This window comes from Mus musculus, chromosome 2 (assembly GCF_000001635.26).
Source record: "Mus musculus strain C57BL/6J chromosome 2, GRCm38.p6 C57BL/6J".
NCBI classification, from domain to species: domain Eukaryota; kingdom Metazoa; phylum Chordata; class Mammalia; order Rodentia; family Muridae; genus Mus; species Mus musculus.
Genome location: NC_000068.7, coordinates 71,795,092 through 71,815,984, shown reverse-complemented (window position 1 = coordinate 71,815,984; position 20,893 = coordinate 71,795,092). Strand labels below are relative to the sequence as shown.

At 46.6% G+C, this 20,893-nt stretch overlaps 1 protein-coding gene across 5 annotated transcripts in view; it reads right to left on the bottom strand.

Moving 5' to 3' along the window:
• The window catches only part of Itga6 (integrin alpha 6), a 71,542-nt gene that overhangs the window by 42,443 nt on the left and 8,206 nt on the right, over positions 1-20,893 (bottom strand). The gene's annotated exons all lie outside the window — the stretch shown is intronic.

Here is a 20,893-nt window from a genome sequence, read left to right as displayed (position 1 = left end):
CTCTGCATCAGCTCCTGCTTCCTGACCTGCTTGAGTTCCAGTCCTGACTTCCTTGGTGATCAACAGCAGTATGGAAGTGTAAGCCGAATAAACCCTTTCCTCCCCAACTTGCTTCTTGGTCGTAATGTTTTGGGCAGGAATAGAAACCCTGACTAAGACAGGTATCCTCCAGGGAACACTTTGACTACACCTAGCTTTGCAACACTGTATCTACAGATTAAGAATCCAACTCTTGCCCATGTCACAATTAATCTCTTCCCTTTTTCTTTTTCTTCAGCTCTATTGAGGATATAGTTGACAAGGAGAATCTCCATCTATTTAAAGTGCAACACGTGATGTTCTGTCTCATGGGTACATGATACAAGCTCCCCCATATCAACCAGTCTCCCACAAAGGCTGAGAAATGAAGTGGCAGCTGTGGGTGGGACATTCCTCTTCTCTCCACCCCAGACTTTCCCCAAGGAGTGGCTCCTAATCCCAACTCATGATCGGCAGGCAGCGGAGAGCTTTCACTTCATTAGCAGAGGGGCTGGCTGGTCACGTGGTTTACAACCTCTAGGGTAAGAAACAAACAATACAAGAGACAGAAAGAAAGAACACACACCGGACCACACAGAGAAGTGGAAACCAGAGCTTTGAGGTATGGGCTGGAGATGGAAAGCCAGCTGGGAACAAACAATAAACCCTCTGAAGGGAGCAAAGTGCACTGGGAAGCCTGCAGGGTCAGGTGCAAAAGGAACAACAAAAACCAACGCTAGCTAACATCAGCAAAGTGCACTGGGAAGCCTGCAGGGTCAGGTGCAAAATGAACAACAAAAACCAACTCTAGCTAACATCCCCACTACCTCTTCCTTGCTGGGATGGATCCCAGTTAAAAAGTAAATACACTAACGGCTATGCTGCTGCAGGTGCAACAGGGGGAAGGGGATCACATCTGCCCAGGAGAAACAGGAGCATGACGATGGCTTCCATGGGGACAGTGGCTGCCCTTCCTACCAGACAGATAACCCATCTCCTCACCTGAGGCAGTTCGCACTGCCCACTTCTAGTTCCAAGTCTACATTGGAAATGATGAACCCGCACACACCAAAGCAACGGAACTGAAGTGGAGACTTAGGGAAGCAATTGCCCCCCGGGTCCCCAAATTTATCAATCAATAGGGGGTATAGAGAAGCCAGGGTGCAGGGGTCTGCATAGGCCCACCAGGTATCCAAGTAACACTGTCCCTGCAGGAGCTCACAATACCTGAGAGACGAGGTGGCCTAGAATGTGCAGAGAATGGGTTTTGATGCTTGGCAGATGTGGGATGGACCCTGTGCTGGGGTGGCTAGAGAAACAAACAATGAGCTGAACCATGAGTAAACAGAAGCTAAGGAGCCTGCACCCTCCCATTTGATAGGAAATCGAGGCCTTGACAGAGATTAATTATGAGGCCTCTGGACCTCACAGCCAGGTGCCAGGCAGGACAAAGATTACCTAGAAACAGTGTCCCTGTCCCTGCGTAATGAATGCTCCCCAAGAAACAAAACTGAACAACTAAAACGTTTAGCACAAAAGCCAGCCTATAACAATGACACACTGAAATAAAAACCACTGGCATACTGACAGATTTAAGTCTGACTCCCAGCAGGCGAAGGGAAAAAGAACCCAGGCCCAATGGTGGGTAAAGGTAACCAACTGCCAAGAGGAGACTCAAAGGGCAGCTCCGACAGCCTAGACAGCTTTCCCTCCTCTAACCACTTCCTCTTACACACACCCAAGGAGGCTGCTAAGGGTGGCAGGCTACTTCCTGTTTACCAAGCTCCTCCTACAGCCAATTACTGCTTCAACAAGTACTGCCCCAGGATGCATAAGGGACGGCCTCCCAGGTAGCTTCCATCTCCTAAAACTCCAGTGTGGCTCCACCTGATCCAGAAGTAGCTAGCTCAGAAAAGGACTGGGAGGGAGAGGGCAAGTGCTTTGTAGAGAGAGTGCTACCAGGAAATGACAGCAGAAGAGACCTAGGAGGGACAGCAGAGAACAGGCAAGACTGGCTTTGCTTCCAAGGGAGGAGCTAGAGCAGTGGGTCTCAACACTCCTAATGCCACCACCCTTTAGTACGGTTCCTCATGTTATGGTGACCCCCAACCATAACATTATCTTTGTTGCTACTTCATAACTGTAATTCTGCTACTGTTATGAAACATAATGTAAATATCTGATATTTGAACCTAGTGAAAGAAAGGGTTGTTTGACCCCTGAAGGGGTCACGACCCACAAGTTAAGAAGCACTGAGATAGCCGCCGTAGGAGACTGGAGTCTGGTGATTTGGTAAGTGGAGTTGAAGATGGACAGACAGCCTGGTGAGAAGACAGGCTCAGGGGAGAGAGGTAGGAGAGGAGGCCCGCAGAGCCTAAGGATGCAGCCATCTCTTGAGCCTTTCTGGGTCCCTACATGGGATAGGCACTTCAAAGGTTTCCAGCAACATGAACAAGCTGTGCAGAGGCTGGAGGGATGACTCAGTGGTTAGTGCACCTGCCTGTTCTTTCCCAGAGGAGCAAAGTTCGGAGTCCAGCATCATCAAGTCTAATGCCTATAACTCCAAAGCCCTTTTCTGGCTTCCGCGGGCGGGGGGGGGGGGGGGGGCGTGCACGCGGGCTCTCTCTCTCTCTCTCTCTCTCTCTCTCTCTCTCTCTCGCGCACGCACGCACACACACACACACACACACACACACACACACACGTTTAAACAATAACAGACTGTGGAGGTTACTCCATGCACAGCCACAGGTCTTCAGAGCCAAGGGCTTTCTCCAACCCTTCTCTCCTCCATCCCCGGTGGGGCACAGGCATTGGACAGAGAAGGAAGTGGCGGACTGCATAGAATAAAGGAAGGAGCCAGGTTGTCAGGCATAAAGACAATGTTAAGAGGCATACATCTATAAAGGATAATGCCAGTTGAAAGGGTGCCTACCCCAGACTCTGCCCACACGGCTTCTTAAGCATCCTGTTTCCATTTCAGATACCTTCTGGGAGGGAGGGAAGAGGATCCACACCGGCTGCAGGAGTGGGTGGCTACAAAAGGGAATGGCCTGCCAGCAGAGGGCGCCTGTTGCACCACTCTGCATTTCAAGGCTATACTGCGAGCTAATCCAATACAACGGCAGGTCCCAGAAACAGATGAATAAAGTCACCCCAACACTCAGCAACCATTGGGGACCCATTTCTCACAGTTACCCTGGTTCAGAGATTAGCAAAAAGGCTCTTAATCTCACTTGGAATCAGCTTTATATACAGTCACAGTCCATTAGTTCAAGCTATGTCTGTGAAGAACAAATAAATGAGCAAAACTAGACCAGTATGCAAACAAGGACACCGGGGACAACCGTCTACTTCTAATCTAAGTCATTTTAGGTCATGGTGTAGGTTAAATGCTAGGCACACATTGATTCTTGAGCTGCCAGGTGCTTGTAGGTTCTGGAAGAATAGCCCATTTCAACCAACCCCTCAAAACGCGTGCCAAAATCTGGCTTTTGTATAAATCCAAAGCTTCCTCCCGGTTCCTCACAGGAAGGGCTGGGCGCCTGGCTGCCCAGACGGGTTTAGTAAGGGAACCAGGTGCTCTGTGTGCATTACTGCTCTGTGGGCACCAAGTCAACTCCAAGGACCAGGGCTGCAGGTATGCCACTGTCTCTCTGCTGCTGCCATACTCTCAAGACTCTGTCTCTCTGTCTCTGTGTGTATGTCCCTCTCTCTCAGAGACATCTGTCTGTCTGTCTGTCTGTGTGTCTCTCTCCCTCTCCCAGAGACAGGGTTTCCCTGTGTAGTGCCAGGCTGTCCTAGAACTCAGAGCTCCACCTATCTCTGCCTGGGATGAAAGGTGTGTACCACCATGCTCATAAGTAGAAGCCTGAACTACAGCAGCAGCTCTGCACTCTACAGACAGGCTGGGGTGGGAGCGGGGAAGCGAGTCAGGCCTTGTAGGGGCAGGAGCAATGGAAACTAACAAGAGCAGCATCCAAAACCCTGTTCCCATATCAGGTCCAAAGGAGAGACTACAAACATGGGGCCAGTGTCTAGAGTTTGGCACTAGGAAAAGTCACTGTTCAAACTGCTTGCCTTAGAGCCACTAGACAGCGACTTCTACTAAGTTTTGTTATTTTTCCCGTGTTTTGGGGGGAGGGCAGGATTTCTGAGGCAGGAATTTCCTCTAATGCACCATCTTTCTTCCCTCAGCCTCCCAGGGCTGGATTAAAGTTGAGCCACCATGGCCACCTTCCACCGAGTTGCAAAGTTGTACTGGAGTAACTCCCTGAAGATTTCAACATATTGGAAAATATTTAAAGATAAGACGCAAGAGGCTGGAGAGATGGCTCAGTGGTTAAGCGCTGCTCTTCCAGAAGACCCCATGTTTGGTCCCAGGACCCACACTGGTAGCTCACAACTATCTGTAACTCCAGTTCTAGGGGATCCGAATCCTCTTCTAACCTGCACCGACACTAGGCACACACGGTACACACTGTACATGCAGACAAACAAACAACAAAATCCTTTAAAAAACCCTCAAAACCACAGCACCATCTTTAGCAAGAAATAAACTCTGTCACAGAGAAAGGCGATGTCAAAAAGCATGGTGGTCACTCAGAGTAAGACATAAACTGAGGTCTTCAAAGGAGACCACGTTTACAGGCTAAAGGCTCTGGATGCACTACCACAGTCTGAATAAGCTATCCTAGAATCCAGAGCGGGCCACTCCACCAGTCACTCATATTTGCACGTCTCCCCCGACAGCTGGCCTACTTCTGTATTAACTATTTCCATCAAGCGTCCTAAACACTGGCATTCTTCAAGCTTTAAAGACAATAGCAGCTTTGCTTCATTGTCTTAGGCAATAATTCATTTCCTTAAGGATTAAAGAGTGTGCCTCTAGCTACTCAACTCTGTCTCGGGAAATGTGAACTATTGCTTCATTAGAACAAGGCCACTATTATTGCTTAATTTAAAACACTGTCTTCTCAGCTCATTTGATTGAAGACCTGAAAAAGCAGGCCACAGCATTACCCAGAGAACTGTGTCGCTCTGACATCTAGAGCCATCTTCAAACTCAATATTTCATTTTTTTTTTTGTAAAATAAATAATAAAGGAAGGCAGGCAGGCAGGCAAGCAAGCAAGAACGAACAAACAAACTTAGGGTCGAAGTAATAGATTCTAAACTCATCCCAGGCTACAGAAATGGGCAACTCTTACTTTTATTCTAGATTTAACCTCTCTTTATTTATAGATTGTGATATTTATTTCTTGATTAGCCAATGTTGGCCCTATCATCAGAAGGGGAAGCCAACAAGACACTTGTTGCTTTGGGTTGTATTGGCTATGTTCCGTTTTAAATTCTTGAACTTCTATTTCCTTTCCAACATTTGATAAAAATCTCAGTTCCTTCAATGAGTGAGATGAAGGTGCAAGCATTCTGATATTCCTTCTTTCCAGACATTCCTCTTCATTTCCCAAGTCCTACTATGTGTTATCTTTCATTTACAATGAAACCAAGTCACCTTTTGGCAACCACAATTCGCTCATCTCTCTCTTTTTTTTTTTAACAGACCCAGATATTATTCAGTGTGAAGTATAAATTGAAGTGGAAATTTCTGGTTTCTTTGGAAACTCAGTTGTGGTATTTTTCTAGAAGCTGTTTTACGAGAGGATGTTTGGCTGAAGCAGACACGTGACAGGGCATGTGATGTTTTGCTTGAGCGAGCGCTGGAGAGGGTGTATGCTGTTTGAAAAGAGTATAAATGGAACCCCACAAACAGTGAGAGGCCGCTGTCGCATTGTGACGCAGTGCACCACTTAGGTCTCGCTTCTTCGCTGGCCTTTACTATGTAGAGAGAAATGCACCAAAGAACTTCTTGTGGTATTCCAGCTGATTCTGGCTGCTTCCACGGACTCAAGCCAATTCAGAGGAGCTCTGTGGTTCCTGTTGGACCGAGCCTCCTCTACCGATTCATGTTTGGCGTTTGCTATTGGACCACACTGCTGGTATCCTGACAACAAGGAGTGGAGTTGCTCACCCCAAAGAACGACTGTTAAACAGGTCCACACCCCCCTTTTCCTATTAACCTTCTTTCTCCCCCATCTCTGGTTGAGGTATTTGTTAGAAGGGAGGTTGAAGTGTTGTTAAGAACCCTAAGTAAAGTAGATTTAGAGAAAAGCCTAAGCCGACAATAAATGGATGGAGGACCAGTACCAGAATCAGACGTCAGTGTCCTCACAGGAAGCTGTCTCTAATGTTGAGGTCAAGCAAACTTTCTCCCCCACGTTCCATCATGTGGTGTGATTCATGTTCAGACCCTGACCTTTGTTTTCCTGGTGTTTCTACCGCCTTTCTTTTTCTAGTTTCACTTCGCTTTATCTTGACTCCTAAGCTCCCAATCATGCTTTGTAGTAGGTCCAGACATTGCCCTTGCTCAGACTCCTGTTTATCTGACAGTCACCTAGGCCCGCTCTACAGGATATGCTACAACACTATGGTGATATGCTCTGACCTGGGGCGGGGGGAGGGGCATTCTTTCCTCTTAGTTGGATTGTCTTACTGTCTTAACAGTTCATGACGAAGAAGCCAAGCCTGAGTATACAAACTTCTTTATTTGTTCTCACGTCAGGTGGAGTCAAGGCATACAACTCATCTCCTGAGAACCTGGATGGCAGTGCCGACATCTAGACTTGCGTTCCTTTGAGGGTGGCTTTTCTGCAGCTCACTTTATCCCAGGAATCCTGGAATGCCTTAATCTGTATTAAAAAGCCTTTATCGATACATAAGTTCTAAACAGCCTCGCTCACACTGGGAAGAACACATTCACCCCCAGGACACGCCTCCTGTCACGCACAGAGCATTCCATGCAGTCTACTCTCTCATTCTCTTTCTGGAATCCCCGCTTCTTAAGGTGTTGGATATTTGCGGTAATCAACCTTTCTCTTACATGTTTGTCTCTTCTCTGTGGTTCGGACAGGGCCCAACTTAATTTCCAGTGTTTCTACTGACATCTTAGAATTCTGCAGCCGTGTTTGCTAAGCCCCTGGAAGCTCATTCCAGGTGTGCTTTTTACATAACTGTATTTTGTGCATTTGGTATGTCCTCAAAATTCTGTGTGTCCCACCTACGAACTCTCCTGAAGCTCCCTTTGTGCCTCTGGAGGCCTTTTTACCTTCTCCATTACTTTCCTCCACCCACTGCTTGTTCTGTGGGTTTTGTTCTTTGGCCCTTATCTCTCTGAGAACCCCTTTTTGACCATCACCTATTCAATGAGTGTCAGTCATTGGCTGATGCTCATACGTATAAAGGCTCTCGTAGCATCACGGCTATCACTCCAGGTTCTCATGAAGTTTAAGACCATCAAAGAAAGAACCTAGAAGTTCATCCAGCCAGACTGATATATCAAAATTAAGTGTAGTAGTACTCAGAGGTCCTAGCCACGGGGTGCATGAAGAATCAGGGGTCATATCCTGATGCTCAACCATGGTCCTGGGGGACAATAAGGAAACAAAGCTCGAGCTGTGTGTACAGCAGCTTCCAGGTCCCGCTCTACAGTGTCGAGGAGCTAGAGGCAGTGGTGTGCACGGGAGATTTGCTGATATTGGTCACACTTCCTTTAGGACTCACAAAGTCATTATGGGAAGAGCAGCCTAGTTGGCCATCAGTCACCAATGCCCGTGGCAACAAAGAAACTGAAGAGATGGCTCTTGGTAGAACATGTACATGAATAGTCTCCTGCACCCACTCCTAGCAAAACAATGGGGCTTTTCCTGTTAATCACGAGTAGCTAAACTTTGTGCAGATGTGGGGAGGATAGTGACATTTGGCATCCATGGATTCTGACTCCTCATTCCCAGCTCTCTCTTACATTATCATTTCTGGCTTGGGGGAGGGTGGATACAGAACAGAAAGTCCACTTCCTTTAACCAGGCTGCAGCTATTCAGGGGCAAAAGGAAACCATCTTTCCAAGTCTTCTATGATCTCTCCAACTGTGGACAGGCATTTGGGGGGGGGGGGGCGGACTAGGCCTTTCCACATAGGTTACATGGTACTGAGTTCATTTTGCGTCCCCAAACTATCCCATGAAATGATCTGCTCCTAGGCCTTTCCATGGCTGGCTGTAGCCTAGTTGTCACCAGGTCAGGCCTTGCTCACACCTGTTGCCTGAAGTTCAATACCCACTCTCCCTCCCCACCTTAAAAAGGTTCTGGTTCGAAGACTGGTGATGGTCAGCCCAGCCTCAGACATAAAGCTGGCTGGAATGTGCCCCATGCAGCATCAGTTGCATAGTGAGCACCTTGTCCAAGTCACACTGTGTGATGAGACACAGTGTGGGTTCACAGGCCCTGGAGAGCTAGCTTTGCCCAGGAGTCCTATAGTCAGTCTCCCACATGGGTAATTTGTGTAGTCACCAAAGCTCCACTGATCTTTCCAGTAACCCCACTTCCTCTCAGCTGAGACTCTTTAGGAGTCCAGTAACAGAAGGACCAGTGGCTAACAAGAATGACCCCACTATTTCACCAACCCCCTAGGCATTGCCAGTATATACAATACCCTAATCAGGTCAATGCAGATGCACTAGCCTAATCAGATCAATATATACACACTAGCCTAATCAGATCAATGGGAAATCTGGCCTTTACTCACTGTCTAAAATTAATTTATTCTGCTGCATGCCCCCTGTGCCTTTCTTACACAGGGAGAGGTAAAGGAGCCACTAAAACTTGCCCACGCCAAGCCATGCACCCCTGCGCCGGCCGCTGGACTCGCAGCTCACATAAATAATTGCCTTTAAATTATTTCTAACTTTAATAACATTGTCACACATACATCATTTTACTTTGTCATATTCCACCCCCATACTTTCCCTTATTCCTGGTTCCTTTCCTCCCTCCAAATAGTCCCCTTTCTGCTTCCTTATATTTATACATGTGTGTGTGTGTGTATAAACTGTGCACACATATACACACATTTCATTTATACACATGTACATAATCATATATATATACATATATTTTAAAATCTAGATTCCCACATTTCTCATTTTTAAAAGAGCTACAAAATCATCATTTCTCTCATTTTGGTGAACTCGAGAACTCTGCACCCACAGGAGCATGTCTGTCGGCACAGGGCTGCGCCCCAGCAAATATTATCCCATTCAATGTGTCCTACTTTATCAGTCCTAAGAAATCATTTCGAAACAGCTTCAAGGGAACTAAACGCATGCATATTGGTAAAACTTGAGTTTCCCTCCAGGCAAAAGTCACTGCCGTTCTCAATGCTGGTGTGATGAGCACTGAACACCTCGTTAGCCTCCAGGGTGGATGCAGGTACACGCTGCTCGTGCATCTCTGGATATGGCTGGCGGAAAGCCCAAATAATACACAAACTACCCATATTTATAGAACGTTCGACAATCACATTCTCGTCCGTGGATCTCTAAGCAGTTGGAGGATAGCTGTCTCCATCTTACAGATAAAGAACCCAGGACTCAGACATTCCTGACACGGGTAGGTCTTCAAGCCCAAGGCTCTTCCTGCTGAGCCATTTCCTTCCAGCTACAACTGGGAGCCATCCCTCCATGTTGGAACCACACCCCGATATCCACCCTAGGCACCCTGCTCTCTTCAGTTCCTAGGCACACCCTAGCACACACCTCTGCATGTTTCCCAATATCCAGCTTCCCCAGTAAACACACAGGAAAGCTGCTTCCTCTAACCATCCCCAGGCTACAGCTTCTGGCCTTACCTGTGAGTCTGCCTTCCACACCCCACCTTCTCACAGTGAACTTCGCTGGGCCAGCATCTCTCCCACCCCAACTTAACTATCACCTCCTTGAGGACAGGAATCTGGGCCCAGTTTTTAATAACCTAAGGCCAAAAGCAACAATTAAAAGAAAAAGAAAGCCCTTTTTACTACCTTAACTGGCCAATCCAGTTGGACCAGTAGGAGCTCCAGCAATCTGCTCACCTCCTTCGTGTTTTCATGTTTACACAGAAGCTGATAAGCCACAACCTCCATTCAAAACACCAGAAACCTCCCACCAAGACAACGTGCTCACCACCAAATAAGGGCAACAAGCTGTTACAGCACTAACAACAGGAGCTATCCTGTGGATGCTGCCATAAGGCAAGCAGGACTCTGCTCTGAGCCCAGGGACACAACCAGTTCCTCTCACTTCACTAATGTGGATGGACCCATGGTTAAAGAGGACAAGAACCTACCAGGTCAAACAGCTGGATAAGTAACTCCACGGAGCTGTACCCAGCACTCCCTAGCTCTCAGATCTTGTGCTGAACCACTAAATCCCTAAGTCTACTCTTGGCTTGGTTTGACGGCATCACCCCAAAACCCCAATGAACTCTTGAAAAGAATATTTATTTACCAGAGGCGATTATAATTAAGGCCTACTAAGTGCTTTATACCCACCAGGAGCTCCCAGAAATTACTTGTTGCCTTTAACCAGATCACAGGACCAGTAATTTGGTTGTGGCCTTTTCAAAAACTAAGAGCCTTTCCCCTGTCTCTCTGAAAAAGCATGCTAGGACTAGCCCCAGGTGCCAGTGACCCGGGAACGCATGTACCAGCTAAGCCTGTGGGTTCTAGTTCTTACCTGACCTGTGCAGTTTCCTACAGGCGTGTCTCTGACTAACAGAGATCAGGCAAAAGGGTCATCCAAGGCCAAACCTGTTTCTATTAACTATAACACCGAACGGTTCAGAAACCTCTACCTCATACCGGGGTGGGAGTAAAAGCAAGATCACAGCCACTGACTCACATTTAATGGAATGTCTGCGCAAGTGGTCAGACTAAAATGGAAGAGGGGCTGGGAACAGTTCTGGTTCTACCTCTGCATCTGTCTTTGATGTGACCTTGGACCACCAACATTTGCTTATCTCCTGACAATCAGGACTTTTGTCACCTCTAAGGAAAGGAATACCAACACTAAGAAAGTCAGAATAAACACTGGCCATATTTAAAGCGGTCACGAATTCCATTTCGACTCAACTCAAACTTCAAAGTATAAATCTAAAACTAATTCATTTAAAAATGATTTATTAGTTTATTTATCAGTTTATTAAAAATAATAAACTAATGCACTGGAAAGTGTTCCCTAGCTGACAAAGCAACTCAGAACAGCAAGATACTATCCAAGGGCTGCAATAAAAACTCTGACTTCTGGAATCAGAAAAGGGAAGACAGGAAAAGTTCCCAGGGTTTTATTTTTTTGTTTTGTTTTTTGTTTTTTTTTTTCAAGACAGGGTTTCTCTGTGTAGCCCTGGCTGTCCTGGAACTCACTTTGTAGACCAGGCTGGCCTTGAACTCAGAAATCCGCCTGCCTCTACCTCCCAAGTGCTGGGATTAAAGGCGTGCGCCACCACCATTGGGCTGGAAAGTTCCCAGTTTTAAGGCATATCTCCAAACAACTCTGGGATTTCACAAAGTGGCTGCCAGAGCCTGTCAAATGTGGAATTTAATCATGTCCTAGACTTGCAAGTGATCAGATGACCCACTTCTCAGTCCTCAAATCACATTTGTCCTTTACAGGAGTCCAGACTTTCAATCTTCCTTTCAAGGAACCAGCCTGGAAAGCTGTAAACATCTGGACCTGTGACCTTCACCCTTGACACATGGTGGCGGCAGTCTAGTAAATTTCTGCTAAGGGAATATTTACTTTATAATTACTTATCATTTTTAATATTTTATATTCAAGTAGGTAATGACCAGGAAATCTTTACATATGCCAACACACAGGAGCAATATAATCAGTCAAGTTTTCCTAGTAGATGCTAGCAAAGAGCTCATATTTCATTTGCAAAGGAAAGAATAATCAGGTTTCATCATTCTTCAGTAAAATGTTTTTAATGAAAACCAGGAAGAGATAAGTTATATCTAACACGCTCACACCAGGCTGAGTGCCATACCTACTCTACTACCTTTTACAAGCTTAGGAAATCCATATTTTTCACTGTTTTAACAAGGAAATTAATATGCTCGCACAGCTTATTTTCTAACTGTGATAACAGAAGCAATACAGCTGGCAGTGGTGCCAGGGGTGCTGGCCCATGCCAAGTACAGGTTCCCTCTTTTTCCATGGTAAAAGGCTTTTAGCTGGGCGTTAAGACTGCCCAGAGGACAAATTCCCTAAGGCCCCATTCCCCCTGGCCACGTCACACTGGGTCCTGCTGAACGAGGCATCTATGACTGCTTCTGAGACCCCTCCTTAAGACGTTATGGTATGGTGGGGGGCATGCACCTATAGCTTGTTCTTCACTTCTGTCATCCTCTGCCATCTTGGACGATAAGGCTGAGGCCCCAGTGGTGGGAAGATTAGATAGTGAGTCCCAATACCAGAGACCAGACACTCAAGCTTTGCTAGACCAGGAAGGCACTAAGCAAAACATAAAACCCGAAGAGGATTTTGGGGATTTTTCTTTTTTTGCCCTGCTGAGTATCAGGCCTTGCACACAGTAGGCAAACACTCTGCCACTATGCTACATCCCTAGCTGGGTCTCTTTCTCTCTCTCTCTCTCTTTTTTTTTTTTTTTTTGGTTTTTCGAGACAGGGTTTCTCTGTGTAGCCCTGGCTGTCCTGGAACTCACTTTGTTGACCAGGCTGGCCTCGAACTCAGAAACCCGCCTGCCTCTGCCTCCCGAGTGCTGGGATTAAAGGTGTGTGCCACCACGCCTGGCTGGGTCTCTTTCTCTTAAACCTAGATTTAGAAGTAGAATACTGTGAAGAGAAACATGAGCAAATTTAAACACAAATGTGACAAACACCAAACAAAGTTATTTAAACAATGACATCATTTACTACTCTGTGGCACTTGGATATTTACAAAGTATTTAGGGACCAGAGTGGCTTAGGAACCAGTTAGCTAGCCCAGAGGCTACCTACTGCAGACAGCTTATTTCCCCATTAGCAGCTGGGTGGTGGGCATCAGAGTTTCCCATGCAGAGTGGCCACAGCAGTGCAGAGGGGCACTCGAGCTGTCTGGAGCAATATTTACTAGGATGGAAGTACTCCCATACCTTCACACCTTGTACTACTCACTCATCCATGCCTGGTTAGTTGTCTGTGGGCCTGTTATTACTGAGATAATGTGGTACATGCCTGTAATAGCTACTATTTCCAGAAAACCTGCACCTTGTCATCTGTACCATAACAGCCAGGTAGAGCAAGACCATAATCAGAAATACCTAGGGAGTTCCAGGAGTGTATGTATTGTTATCTCGGTATCAACACAGACTATATGAAATGATCTAAATGTCTTAGTGGGTGCTGTAATGATCCCATGAAATAATACCTGATCGGCCTGCAGAGGACCACACTTTCAATACAAGTGCCCTTGGGGACACACCACATCCAAACCATGGTTTGCTGTTTTGTTTTTTCCTTTACAGGAAACTGGCAGAACAATGGCCTCCTCTAGGACCAGCAGGGCTACTGTACACCAAGCACCAGAGTGTGACTTTCACTTCACAAACTCTTTGTACCATACAACTATAATACATTAAAAATGTAATTTAAAATACACTGTCAGTCAACAGACATGAGTCACTGGAAATCTTGCAAAGAAAACAGAGCAGGCCGTGGAGGTAAACCTTATAATTGAATGAGACAGGCCTACACTTGCCATCTCCATTGAGTCAACTACAGGCCAAAAAAAAGAGTCAAAGATTAACGCCTCTGGGCCATCCATCCCAGAGGCATGACAACCCACTAAGAGCACATAAACACACCCCTACTCTGCACAGGCACTGGGTGCCGACAGCCTGGCCCTAACAGTGAAGCGCACCTGCAAAGCACAGTTTGAAAGATACTGAGAAAATAAATGTTGATGCTTTAAGAGGCAGGCGTTCCGACGATGCTGTGCCGCAGCCAAGCGAGGCACAGCACAACCCAGCAGTGAAGAGAGGAGCTCACTCCTGAGTTCTAGGTCGGAGGTCCCCAGGAGCACTCTGCGGAGCCGCTCAACTGTGGTCCCTCACCTCCCCCTTACAGGAGAGTCAGACAGCTCAGGGAGCTGAAGCTTGGCAAGTGCGTCTCTGTGGGCTCCTAAGGTTGTCTCTGAAAACCATGGATACTGTCCAAGCTGCCTGGGTCATCACTTCCCATAGGAGGAGCTGACTTTACTGAGCACAGGGTGAGTCACCTCCTGAGTCAGGCCTCACCTTTGATCCGATCTAAAGCCATGAGGGGAGGGGAGGGAGGACTCCCTGATCAGAAAGGTATCAGAGGACAAGGGGCCAACGGGACACACTTGGGACTTCTGCATTTCTCATCCTGAGGCAAATCCAAGCCTAGCTCCTAAGTAAGAAAGGCCTGTCGCCCCCATTAACTCTCAAGGAGAGAGAAGAGGATTGGGGCTTGGACAGATCTGCTTAAATGTATAGTGACATTTATAAAGACAAGCACAGAGGCTGCGTGTGTCTCTGCTCGGGAGTGAGGGTGGGGTAGGGGCCTGAGTGGGAAGTACAATAGGGAGAACTCTGAATGTGAGGGGGTTGTGAGAACAGTTCAGTCTGTCTGTCGGAAGCTAGAGTGATGGCTTCAGAAAAATCTTCAGCCCCCAGTTCTTCATCTATAAAACAAGGGCAGCGATTCCACTTTGGAGCAGACCCCAAGTTCACCCACAGGTGCCAGGTGGTAAATAATTCTAATGGCAACAAGATTCCCCCAAAGCATGGCTGGGTACAGTACTAGAGTACACCTGCTCAGTGTACAGCAGGACACCCCGGGGCACGCTGAAGGGCAGCAAATGCCAAGCTCCAAGTCAAGGTTCTAAGAAAATACAGAGAAGCTGGAGCCCAGTCTGTCTTCCGAGTTCCTCACATTAGGAACCCACAATGTTTTTTTTCTGACAGATCCCAACAGCTTCTGAGAAATCAGCCTATGAGAACCAACGGACAAAAAAGAAAGAGAGAGAGAGAGAGAGCGCGAGCTCCTCCCAGGTAATAAAAGAACACAGCCTACAGGAAGTAGGGTGGGGCTGGTAAGAAAAGCACTGGCTAGGCAATCTAAAGATGGCCTTATTGAGGGACAGCTGCTAGTACAAATGGCAATCCCTGAAGAAATAGGTACTTTCTCTCGACCTCTGATCCCTAAATGCGTCCCTGTCACATTGCACCTAGCTTAGGTACTCAGTGTACAACTAAAAGCACTCTCAGTTTCATTTTAAAGCCACCGAGAGCTAGGAAGGTATGGTAGCAAGGAAGGTATGGTAGCAAGATATGACCAACCAGCTAAGATGGCTAGGCTTGTATATGTAAGTATACTGTAGCTGTCTTCAGACACACACCAGAAGAGGGAGTCAGATCTCATTACAGGTGGTTGTGAGCCACCATGTGTTTGCTGGGACGTGAACTCAGGACCTTGGGAATAGAAGTCAGTGCTCTTAACCACTGAGCCATCTCGCCAGCCCCATGGCTAGGCTTTTTATCAGCACAGTTTTCTCTTTAACACAATTAAAAACTTGTCAAGACAAAATCTTCTAGCTTCTCAAAGGATGCTGGTGTCCTCCACAGGAAGGGCCAGATACACAACTGGAGACGTTCAACCAGTACCTTCATCAACTTGGCAGAACGCATTGGCAAGTATGAGACTGAATTCCAACTTCTATCGTAAATGCATTAAGTGTAACTGCACTGCCACTACGTCAGATACAGTAGCAGATAATAAGTAATTCAACACCCTATGCGCAATCAAAGTTTAGCTTGCCAATACCTTAGGGTCATTTATCATTTCTAAACAACACAGAACAAGAAGTACCAGGGTGGGGACCTGGGAGATGGCTCAGTGGGTAAAGTGCTTGCTGCTCAGTCCCGATACCCAGCGCTCACACACAGCCAGGTGCTGTGGATTCCAGCAGCAGTAGGGGAGTGGAGACAGCAGCTCCTTGAGGCTTGCTAGTCTGGATTAAATGCTGAACTCCAGGTTCAGAAAGACCTTGACTCAAAACATAAGGTAGAAAGGAACAGAAGACACCCACAGCAACCTTTGTTCTCTACACACACATGCACAGGCACACATATCTGCACATATACATACACCGTGTGTGTGTGTGTGTGTGTGTGTGTATGTGTGTGTTTGTGTGCGCGAGCCCACACATGCACACCCAAATACACATGAACTATACAACAGTGTGAATACACTTGAACTACCAAACTGTATTTAAAATAGTTAAGGTGAGGAACTTTCAGTCCTAAGGTTCATTTTATCGTTTTAGCTAGCGTATAAGGATCATTCCAAAGACCTGTCATCCCATTCCTACTCTCTAGGAGCCACGGATGTAGATGAGGAATTAAATCAACTCAACGAGCCTTAGAAATGCCTGTTCTTTTCGGGGCCACAAACTAAGAGTGACCATATCTTCCCAGGACACATTTTCAGAGTAGCCTTCATACACAAGGGATTTGGGCAGGGCAAGCGGACAGTGTTCTCTTCTGTGCAAACACTCCACACTAGCAGAGGCTGACAAGTGCGAGCCCAAGGAATCCCGCCAATCAGCAGAGGAGAGAAAAGGAGATCCGCCTGTGTGCCTGCACTCTGTTCTATCTAGGCCACCGTGTGGGGACATTTTTCAAAGCTAGGATATTACTCTAAAGGTATGATCATAGAGCCTAGCTTTAATTCTAAAGATTGGCTACTCCATCGGACGGCAGGCAGTGGATCAAGTGGATGAGGCTTCAGGCACCTGGCTTTAGGACTCATTACTACCTCCTGCCACTCACTGGCTTTGGGGGGAGAAGTCTTAGTCTTCTGTCTTCAGAAAAGGTTACACTGGTCAATGCTTCTCAAATCATTTCATGAAAATGCTCAATGGGGGCTGGTGAGATGGCTCAGCGGGTAAGAGCACCCGACTGCTCTTCCAAAGGTCCTGAGTTCAAATCCCAGCAACCACATGGTGGCTCACAACCATCCGAAATGAGATCTGACTCCCTCTTCTGGTGTGTGTCTGAAGACAGCTACAGTGTACTTACATTTAATAAATAAATAAATCTTTAAAAATTAAAAAATAAAATGCACAATGGCCCAGTGATGAGGATAGGTGAACATGTGCGGATAACAGCAGAGAGTGAGTGTCAGGAAATGTCACTAAAAGCTTCATGTTTCACATTTAGAAATTCGCACAGTCCTTCCTGCACAGGGTTTAAAATGATACAGGGTTTAAAAACTTAAAACCAACAAGCCACCACGCCACTTCAGGAAGATGTTCCATATTTTGTGTCATACCCAGGAGAACGGATGCCGATATCCTGATTATTCATTTTTATGTAATTCAAAGATATTATCTCTTGTTGGATTACTAAAGGCCCATGCCATTATTTCAATAAAGAGATTGAAAATGACAGGAGGTGGCTGGCTGTGGTGGCCATGCCTTTAATCCTAGCATTCAAGAGGCAGAGGCAAGCAGATCTCCGAGTTCGAGGCCAACCTGCTCTACAGAGCGAGTTCCAGGACTGACAGGAATACACAGTAGGACACTGTCTTGAAAAAAAAGAAAAGAAAATGATAGCAAAACAGAACCAAAGTGCAGATTTGTCCTCATTTTCCACCTCTCTGACAACTCAGCAAGGTCACAAGCCACTTTAAAAGAACAGAATTCAGTCCCCCCAACTGGGGCAGGGGAGGTTTTCAGTGTCCTAAGCAGCAATAAGTGTTGGCTAAATTGGTTACAAATGGGGCCATGTAGCTCAGGAAGCAAGGCCTGGCCACAAAAGAGTACCATACTCACTTCCACAATGCATGGTTATGTGCCCACCACTGTACCACCTCAGCTTGAAGGAATCATGCAGACTGTACAGTGCCAGACTCTCTGGCTACAGCCTACCTCCATTCAGGACAAGTTCTCCCTGCACCGCAAATGAGTCTGGTAGGAATTCAGCACAATGAAAGCTGCGGATCTCCGTAGCTCAAATATAGCATAGACAAATGAAGCCCTGCAAACGTGTTTAATGCGCTTCTATTTCTTCATCTTCTGAGTCCTATACTCCCTTCATGCAGACACTGCAATGGTGCCATCTGCCTGTGAACTCCTTCCAACTTTATCTATAACCCTACACAGGCAACATAGCCTTTACCTTCATCCCCCTCTAGAAGGACAGAACCTGTATGCAGAGCTCCAGTATTCACAATTCTAGAGGCAACGTGACCAGGACTACAATGATTGGAGACAAGTCAAGAGAAACCAACAGAAGGTCAAGGAACTAGAACTGAGTCTCTGTCTGTCAGCCTCTGCAGAGTGGGCTTACTCTTATCAGGGTCCTAGTGTGCCCTCTATTGCTATGATAAAGACCAAAAGTAACTTGAGGGTCTCTTTCAGTTTACGGTTGTCCTACATTATACAGGGCAAGAACTCAAGACAGAAACCTGGAGGCAGGAACTAAAGCAGAAGCCATGGAGAAACAAGGCTTATTGGCTTGCTTATGCAAATCAGGACCACCTGGCCACGGGCGGCACTGCCCACAGTGAGGACCCTCCCTCATTAATCATTAATCAAGAAAATGCCCTATAGACTTGCTTATAGGGCAGTCTGATGGAGGCAATTCCTCGGTTGAGATTTCTTTCTTTCCAGATATGTCTAGGTCTGTATCAAATTGACAGAATCCTCCCCACACACCAGGCAAGCTTCCATGTTAAGTATAGAGTAACCAGGCTCAAGGACTATCGGCCGGCAAAATCCCACGCCTCCAAGACCCCTCTCCACCTACCTGCCCCTGTGCCTTTCTCCTTTCTTACTACAAAAAGCCACGGGTGTTCCAATTACAAGGCCAAGTCCCCCAGCCACTGAGCGATCCCCTGCTGGCAGACATCAGCCTGCAACCTGGCCTCCCTGCCTTAACTTTCCTTTTCTTCTGAACCATCCTCAACAAACATGCTCACTATAAGGTTCTCAAAACAAAACAAACTAAAGCCCCTCCGACGCCATTTCCCTAAGGCCACACAGCTCTGCTCCCCTGTAGAGCAAACCTCTAGTACTGCTGCCTGGGGTCACCTGGCTCTCTCAGACCTGCTCTAGCTGGCCACCACCCAAACCTTTTACCCGAACTTCAGAGTCATTCAACTGCCTACCAGTAACTACATATGCTTGTCTAGAAATCTCAACTCCCATTCTGACCTGCAAATCCGTCCCCGTCTCCATCCTCCCCATACCTTTACACAACCACTCTCTCCCATCTGCTCACAAACCTGGGGTACAGTCCCCCCATCTGTGTTTCTATTTACATACTGTCCACATGAAACCCTGTTGATTGACTCTCAATTTGTAGCAAGAACCCACCCACTTGTTCTTGTTTTCTTGCCAAGCTGGCTGCAAATTTGCAATCCTCCTGCTTCAGCCTGCTGAGTGCTGGGATTACAGGGGTGTACCACTCTGCTCAGCTCCAAATGTCTGTCTTCACTGCTAAGAGGCTGGTTCAAACTTTCAGTATTATCTCTTAATACTAATCAGTATTATCTCTTTCCATGGTTGTTTTGTTTTTTGTGGTTTTGAACCAGGAACTATGTAGCCCAGGCTCCCCGTGAACTAGAGAAGCTCCTGCGTCCACCTCCTTAGAGCTGGGATTACAGGTGTGTGCAGCCACGCCCTTCTTCATCCTCTATTTCACCATTTCATACTCAAGGTAGCAGCCAGAGAGGATCATTTAAAACCTTCCTCGCAGTGCTAAATGGCTTCTTATTTCACAAGAGTAGAGGCTTCCAAGCAGACTCCTGGTCCCCTGGCTTTTTCTGAGCATGTCAGACACGTGCCTCTGCGTGTGCCCGACTCCCCAACCCTCCACCCTTCCAAGCTATTCTTTCTAGCATCCGCTTCTCAGTGAAATTATGCGGGACTGACCTACTGCCAACCATTCCCTAGCCCTATCCCCACCACCTAACCCCCTTTCTCCACTTTATCATTTATTGTCACCTACCATTAAGCACCTATGTATGTTGTCTATTGTTTATCTTCTCCATGAGAAGACAGATTTTTGTCTATTTTATTTGCTGTAGTATCTCCATTACTAGAACAGTGCCTGAAACACACTGAGTTTGTAGTGACTGCGTATTCAGTGAACCACAGCTATAGGGAAACCAGCACAGGCTGGCTATGATTTCTCTGACAGGTCCAGGGCATATTCCATTCTAATGTTCAAATAAAGATTAAACATCCCTATGTCTTTTAGACTGAATCAGGAAACAAATGAGAATCAATACATATGTTGATACACACACAAATGACCTCATTTTCTTATCCTGGGGCACTGAAAAATTTCTTCATTCTGCTAAGCTAGGGGCATGGTGAATCTGTGTGTTTGTGTGTGAGATAGAGTCAGTGTGTGTGTGTGTGAGAGAGAGAGAGAGAGAGAGAGAGAGAGAGAGAGAGAGTATGTATATGAGTAAGAGAGATGGACCAACATCGCTCCTGCTGCCCTCCTGGATATACCCACTGAGTGGTAGGATACCTCTCCAGCCCCACAATTCTTTCTCAGCCAAGCCCTTTGTAAACACGGTGCATCTGAAAAGGCTTTTCTTTCTAAGCAGCCTTATCTCACAGGAATCTGAGATGACCTTACCATGTCCTTGGTTTATCTAAGAGGTGTTCTGCTGACCTTTGGAGTATCCATTTCTGGAGACACTTCTGCTCTTGAGCCTCTCTAGAAGAGCTCAGAAGAGTTCAAACCATCTCTGTATGTCTAGCCTCGTGTAAGGCCTCTTCATCAGCCTGAGTGGTACAGTTTGGATGGTAAATGCCCAAAAGCCCAAAATTTTCTCCTATCTTCAATCTTTTGGTAGTTTTGGAAAATTGCTTCAACACCTTCATTGTACAGAAACAAGCACTGTATTCCCTCTAAGTAGTAGGTCAGGCCAAGATCTGACTGACTTATTAGCAGCAGAG